General features: G+C 39.6%; 1 protein-coding gene across 4 annotated transcripts in view; it reads left to right on the top strand.

The window, feature by feature from the left end:
- The window catches only part of b3gat1a (beta-1,3-glucuronyltransferase 1 (glucuronosyltransferase P) a), an 88,840-nt gene that overhangs the window by 59,144 nt on the left and 23,696 nt on the right, over positions 1 to 6,000 (top strand). The window contains exon 1 of one of the 4 annotated variants that reach the window (XM_086261283.1): positions 139 to 200. The exons of the other annotated variants lie outside the window; for them this stretch is intronic. The gene's annotated coding sequence lies outside the window, so the exon portion shown is untranslated. Of the gene's footprint in view, positions 1 to 138; positions 201 to 6,000 lie in introns of those variants that run through there. 4 annotated transcript variants of the gene reach the window in all.

The following is a 6,000-nucleotide window of genomic DNA, read 5'->3' as shown; positions in this document are numbered from 1 at the left end:
TAACACTACAGAAATTAAATGAGCATAATCTGAGCAATTTTTTAAAAGGTAATTTCAAATTCAGCGTTTGAAACAGCTCAGCAGACATGACACACAAACTCATCTCTGTTCTCCTTCTTAGAGGTCAACACAGAGTCTGAGATGGGGAATGATGTAAGAAAGAGAGAACGTGAGGGGAAGCCGAGAGATTGATTTTGAAGGTAAAGACTGCTCAGCAAGTGTGATTTGATAAACTAGCAATGTACATTAGGGCTGGGTATCGTCACTGATTTCTAGAATCGATTCGATTCCGATTCACAAGGTCCCAAATCGATTTGATCCACAATTCGATTCGGGGAAATTTTGCCTCAGACAGTCAGAAATATTATAATTCAGGTCATGCATCAGTACATTTCCATATTTTTATATCTATAAAAAGAAAGCTGACACTTGCGAGACTTTATCAAAGGTGTGAGCGTTACAGCAGATGCCTTTGTGTCAAAGTAACTGAGGATAAAACACAGAAAAACATGAAGGTGATTTTCCTGGCCTGGGATTTAATAAAAATATTCTGCAGTAGATCAAAAATGAAAGAAAACCATTAATCAACATGTGAACATTACCTGATGCTGCGGAAGTGAAGCAGAGCAAAGTTACAGAGGTTTTAGAGACACAGCTGAGCGTTTTGCAATTTTGCATAATTTTAAAAAGTTTACATTTGTTCAGAAGCTTGTTGAACGGCAGAAATTAGGTTTTCTTTTCGGAAGTAGGTAAAAGGAAAATAACAGCGGCCGACAGCGCTGTAAACAACGGTAGACTTGTGCATAACAAGCAAGCGAATAATGCAGAAAACAGAGATTTTTAGATGGGAAACTGTTCTTGAAGTATACTGAGAAAGAGAGAGAGCTGTGCATGAAGTGTGATTTTATCGTGGTGGCAGCAAAACAATAAGAGGGAATTCATGACGATGTTTATGTGAAGTGTAGTTTGGATCTCCTTTTGCTGCTGGTTCAGTCAATATTGTTTGGAGAGAGATAAAAACCTGCAGCTTTTGAATCTAGCGCAAAAAGGGCGTAAACACAAAGCGCGGACCCGCCGACGGATCAGGATCAGCGAGCTGTCAGCTTTCAGCCCCGACCGTGTACGTGCCGTCGGGTGAGAAAGGCACATCTCACTGATTCTGATCCGTCGGCGGGTCCGCGCTTTGTGTTTACGTCTTTGTGCAGAATCCGTGTTCCTGCTCTCATTTACTGTTTTAGCTGTTTGGTGGTTGTTGAAATTTAGTGCGGTTTAACCTGAGATTCACGTTTCGGGCAAAATAAATTTATATTAAAAAATCGATTCAGGATTTTAATGAATCGATATCACGTTATCCAAGCTAGAATCGATTTTAATCAATAAATCGATAATCAAAACCCACCCCTAATGTACATGTCATGTGTTTTTTTTAATCAGGTATTTGGATCTGTACATGATGTATTTTGAAAGCAAATTAAATGATAATAATTCAATTTGTATCCAGAGTTTATATTAGATACTTCAAAGTGGGTAGTTTGAAGTGTTGTGGTTCAATTTACAGTGATAAACTATGTTAGAAGGGTGCAGGGCAGAACTCTGGTATCGCTGCTAGATTAGGTCCTGAGTAGCATCAGAGACATAACAGAAGGAGGACACGGCACTTGATTCTGCAAAAATAAACATAAGATGCACAACAAAGATAAAAAATATACATTTTAGATAGTCCCATACAACATGGCAACGATTGTGCCACTTTGAGCTTATCAGCCAGAGCTGAGAGGCTCCTAACCCTGAACTGTCAGGCTGTCCATCAGTATATGTCAGAGCCAAGAAGCGCTTTACATGTCATATGAAAAACCAAGTTTTCACAGGGCTTTGTGCAGTCCTTGACATACTTGACATCCTCGTTTTAGAGAGAAGGGGCGGCATGTTTATGGCTTTAAAGCTTCAAAACTTTCTTTTTCACATGATGTTGAAATGTGATCAGTAAAATATTAAAATCCATTCCAAAACTGCCTGATAACCAAAACAAAGCAGTGTCCTTGTTTACAGAATGTCATAAAGGCTTTTACATAGGATTCACGATCTTTGTAGTCATGCATTAACTACATAGATATACTGTACAGTGTTATGCAGTACAGTCTGCACTTTATTGTTTCCTGTTTAGTTTTTATGAAGCATTAAACAGCATTAAAACTTGTCACCTTGTAAGCTGTTAGTTTGCAAAAAAAACCATTAACATGTACTAACCTGGTGAAGCACCTTGAAGGCGACTATTGTTGGGACTGAATTGAATTGACGTGCTATACAAGACTCCGTAAGAAACAAAGTATCAGAGATAGACAGATCACCTACTTCTGACATAATGCCCTTCAAAAGCAATTAAGTCTGTTTGAATCAATGCCCACACATAAAAATTAATATTTAATTTAATAGCACCTCAAGGCAACGCTGTTTTTTGTGGCTATGACAGTAACATCAATATTGATCTACTACAGCGGCATGTCTTCGAGATTCCCTAGATATCCTTGAAAACTGTTCTGGGCTTTACCAAGTTGGTCAGAGACCAATGAATTCATAAAGGAAAACGAGCAGTTGGACATACTAGGACACACTGTCTCCAGAGAGCCTCTTTTCCCCACCGCCTGGAGAGTACATCAACACGATTCTACAGCGAAGCAAGCAAACAGAGAAGGGTGTTATTATTGGTCTTCGAGAAATAGGATATGTTCAAGGCCAAGGGAGCTCAGAATTCAGAGGCAGACTGATTACAAACTTGGAAACATGTTCATCTTTGAAGATGGGATTTTATAAATCTAAGACACAGAGCAAGGAGGGAGAAGTGTGAGCAAGTAGTGCCAAGATAGGCGATAGACTATCGGCATAAACATACAGAACATACATATGCAAATAAAAATAAGTAAGGAAGCTACATTATTCTGGAACTTCACTAAAGTAGCTTTGCATTATTCACAATTCAGGGTTATTGCCTTTTTTGTTAAAGGTTCTCTACAATCACTCTATTTCTACTGACATCCCTTATCTGGCTTGTGGCTTTTTAAGAAACTTACGAGTTCCTGTTCAGATTATCTACAATAAGTTTTAGGAGGCAGAGATCCCTGTCCGATGTGTTTGTCCCATACACCGCACTATTACGGAAACACTGGTTTCATTAACATTTGAACAACAACGCTGACTGGGAGCCATTAATCACTACAGGAGTCTCAGTCATGGTGGCCTATTAATACTCCATTCTTTGCAACACAAACACTGCAAACAACATTATGCACAAGAGTCCAAGTCTAAACACCGTGCAGCCGAAATAATAATAATCAAAAAACACTGAATAAAATATGTGAGATTAAGATTAACAGCAAGTGTTTGTATTACAAAAATCAAGTATGCACAACCACACTCCTCAGTAAGTAACTCACTATAAGTGTTTGCATTATTATAAATGAAGTTTAACTATTTTTAATTAATTAAATTATTTTGTAATAATGTGAGATAAATTACCCATTAGTTTTAAAGTCAGTGAGCATTAAACACATTTAAAATGGCAAAACATTTGAGGATGGGTTTGGTTTTTTTTGGACATACGTGAGTCCTTTACAGAATAATCTTATGTTTCACCTCCTTGTTCCACCTTTTGGGGCTAATGTTGTTAGTTCAACAATCAGTACAGCAATTTTCACACATGGCATTGTTGCTGTAATTCTTTATTAATCAGTGGCAGGTGTTCCCTTCACAGCTGGTTAACTCGAGCTGATGTGAAAGGCTGTCAGGCTTCATTGTCTGCCATTGGCTGTTCCAGTCAGCGCCATGGAGCTGACTTTCTGTATTCTTGCTCCATCACATAGTTACACCGAAGCTAACCGGCCACCTGCATGCTTTTGGGCTACAGAGGCCTCTTTATGGCCCCCGTTTACGCAGTTACAGTATCTGTTGGGGTTGCCTTTTTGTTGCTGTTGTCTTGTCTGTTGTCCGGACATGAAAGACACTTTAAAATAGAATATGTGAGAGATGTAACACTTGTTTATACATGCATTAGGGTTGCGTATTATCCAGATGAACAATATGATCACACAATTTTGACAAGAGCGTCGATATTTGTGCTCAGTCTAATTATAACAGTCTGAATTAAACTGGTGGATCAGTCAACATGATGGCATACATTAATGAATAGTTTAAGAGTAACTACTGTATGGGTGTATGATACTTGTGCTGGTTGCACTGGCTGTGTGTTAATATGGTGTGCTAGTATCACATATCGCATAGATAACTCCTGATTAAAACAGTGGTACAGCAAAACATATCCAATGACATGCACTCAACAACCACTTCGACTCCTTTTTGATGCAAATACCTAATCAGCTAATTACATGGCAGCAATCCAATGCATTTAGCCATGTAGACATGCACAAGACAAACTACTGAATTTCAGGCGGGCTGGTCTGAGTATTTCAGAAACTGCTGATCCGCTGGGATTTTTCCACACAACCAACCCTGGGGTTTACAGAGAATGGTCCAAAACGAGAAATTGTCCAGTGAGCGGCAGAGGGAAAGTGTGCTGAGCAAAAAATGTCTTATTGATATCAGAGGTCAGAGGAGAATGGCTAGACTGCTTCAATCTTGATAGGAAGGGAGCAGTAACTCAAATAACTGCTTGTTACAACCAGAGTATCTCTGAATTCACAACAACCTTGAAGCAGATGTGTAGCACCAGTAGAAGACTACACTGGCGCTGCTCCTATCAGCTAAGAACAGGAAAACAAGGCTATAATTTATACAGGCTCATCAAATTTTGACAATGGGGAATTAGAAAAACATTTTCTCCTGTGACATCTAGATTGTAGGGACAAAATTTGACATAAACACCATAAATGCATGGATCCAGTCTGCACTAACCAAGTGCAATGTTGTGGTGGTGTAAAGTTGTGGGGGATATTTACTCTTAAAACCAATTGAGTGTCATTTAAATGCCACAGCCTACTGCTGCTGCTGACCATGTCTATTCCTTTATGACCACAGTGTACTCATCTTCTGATGGCTGCTTTCAGCAGGATGAAATGTTATGCCAGAAAGTTCGTATAATCTCAAACTGTTTTTTTAAACATCACAATGAGTTCAATTCAATTCAATTTTGCCAAATCACAACAACAGTTGCCTCAAGCCGCTTTATATTGTACTGTAGATCATACAATAATAGATACAGAGAAAAAACCAACAATCATATGACCCCCTATGAACAAGCACTTTGGCGACAGTGGGAAGGAAAAACTCCCTTTTAACAGGAAGAAACCTCCGGCAGAACCAGGCTCAGGGAGGGGCGGCCATCTGCTGCAAGTTCACTGTACTCAAATGGCCTCCACACTCAACAGATCTCAGTCCAATAGAGCACCCAATAGACCCAAAGGTGGGTCCAATTTGGTATCAGGAAGTCATAACTAATGAAGTGGCCCTTGATTGTATGCTGCTAAAGTCCAACCAACAACCATAGCATCTGTGCTACACTGCAAGACTTTAAAATTGAAATATGTGCATTATATCGCTAAACACCCATTTTCAGTACTGTTCTATACACAATCGCATTATTAGTTTGAGCTCCCTTCAGCAGACAGTGTATGCCAGCGTATTTTTGTTTTTCCAAACCTCACTTTTCAAAATGTTAAACTCCGAGAAAACACAATGGCCCGCGGAATGGTCGGAGATTCTGGCAGGTCGTTTTAACTCGACTGTGTTTCAATCTGTTTATAGCTTCATCGCAGTGAGGAAGGCGAGTGTGTTGTACAGAAATCACAACGACAACACTGTCATTGGGAGCTTGTACGCGTGCCGGTACCTGGCAGCAACTCTAAAGCTTTACTGGTGAAGCTGTTTATTTTGTCACAACAGTACTTGCTCGTCGCTGTCAGGAAACACAAATACTGCACAATCTGCACCAACGCATGAAGAACATATAGTCCTCTTTCCACGCGATGATGTCAGCCCCCTCACCCCGTC

This window comes from Aulonocara sp. 'chitande type north' Nkhata Bay, linkage group LG14 (genome assembly GCF_057382095.1).
Source record: "Aulonocara sp. 'chitande type north' Nkhata Bay isolate Kocher_YH1m ecotype deep benthic linkage group LG14, A_spYH_male_GT1.1, whole genome shotgun sequence".
Taxonomy (NCBI): domain Eukaryota; kingdom Metazoa; phylum Chordata; class Actinopteri; order Cichliformes; family Cichlidae; genus Aulonocara; species Aulonocara sp. 'chitande type north' Nkhata Bay.
This window is presented reverse-complemented; position numbering and strand designations above follow the sequence as displayed.